Genomic DNA, 1,580 nt, shown 5'->3' with positions numbered 1-1,580 from the left:
GTTGTCAAGGGACAACAATTCACTTTCGAGGGAAATAACACTGGATTCCGCATTCGCAAAGAGACTAATTCAATCATTACCTACTCTCAGACAAAGACAGCCCTTTCTTACTACTACGACAAGCGACAAGTACTGTCGGATGGTATTTCTACCGTTCCTTTAAATATCTAAGGGGAAACATTTGCCATTTTTTTAATCATATAATATAAAGCTATGGAAGATCTACTTGAGGGGTTATACTATGATCCAGCCACTGGTTTCATATCGGCAAAAGCCTTATTTAGGAAAGCTAAGGAAAGAGATTCATCTATCCGCTTAAAAGATGTTGAGGAGTGGTATAAGGGCAAGTTCGACATCCAAAGACATGTATCGCAGAAGGATACCTACGACCACTTTAGAATCACCTCTCACGACCCGAATTCATGGCAAATGGATCTTGCGTTTTGGCACAAGATTCCAATATTAGCAGCTATCAATATCAACTCTCGACTGGGTTTCGCGAAGATCCTCAAAAACAAAGGAGCAATCGCAGTATTAGGTGGAATCAAGCAATTTGTTAAGGAAGAGAGGGTTCATGTATTAACGTCGGATAATGGCAAGGAGTTCCTCAATCGTAAGCTTCAGGCATTCCTCAAAGAGCGAAAGATCACACACAACAATAACGATGCTGGCGGTCACGCTAAAATGGGTAAGATTGAACGTTTCAATCGAACGTTGAAGATGCGATTACTTAAAATTAATCAGCCTATCACTGAGAAACTACTTAGCGACGTTGTAAGTGGATATAATAACACTTGGCATAGTTCTATCAAAATGACCCCAAATCAAGCCAAAGGCTCAACCATAGAAAAAGATCTTGATCATAATCGTGAGTTAATTGAAAAGGTAGAAGGAAATATACCAATCAAATCTACAGTACTCTATCGTCTATCTAAAGGTGTATTTGATAAGGAAAACGCTCGATGGAGCAATACCATCTATGAGATCGTTGGTATCGATGGATATCGTGTTCAGATTCAAAATGGACATACCCTCTATAAGAGTCCCAACGATATCAAACTATTCAATTCAAAACCTACTGACGCACCATTCGAAAACGGACAGATCTATGAAGCTGAGCAACTATTGAAGCATAAAAAAATGCCATCTGGCAAGCTCAAGTACTTAGTCAAGTGGAAGGGATATGATGAACCTACCTGGGAGAGTCAAGACAACCTTAGATTGATCAATAAGAATCGAAGAAGTAAATTGGAACAAACTTATTTCACGAGGTAATCGAAGCTAGATCAGGCAAGCATGCTGGCATTGGCTTAGGCATCTCAATAATCCTCTGATCTATTTTTTTCTTAGACTTATGCTTACTAAGCTCCTCAGCCTCTTCAACGACCTTGCTATTATCATATATGTAAGCGGACAGCGGATCGTAGTCAATATACTCAATATCCATAATTTTCTTAACTATACTATATGTATACATAAGTTCAACATGCCTTGCATCGCGATCACCCTTTCCAATAAACCATGCTCAAGAGAGCCTCTCGCTTGTGGATTCTGTACCCAACACTCGAAAGATTACAAGA

Source organism: Phytophthora cinnamomi (genome assembly GCF_018691715.1).
Source record: "Phytophthora cinnamomi strain GKB4 chromosome Unknown Contig46, whole genome shotgun sequence".
In the NCBI taxonomy this organism is placed as follows: Eukaryota; Oomycota; class Peronosporomycetes; order Peronosporales; family Peronosporaceae; genus Phytophthora; species Phytophthora cinnamomi.
The sequence above is the reverse complement of the archived record's forward strand: the minus strand, read 5'-3'. Positions refer to the sequence as shown.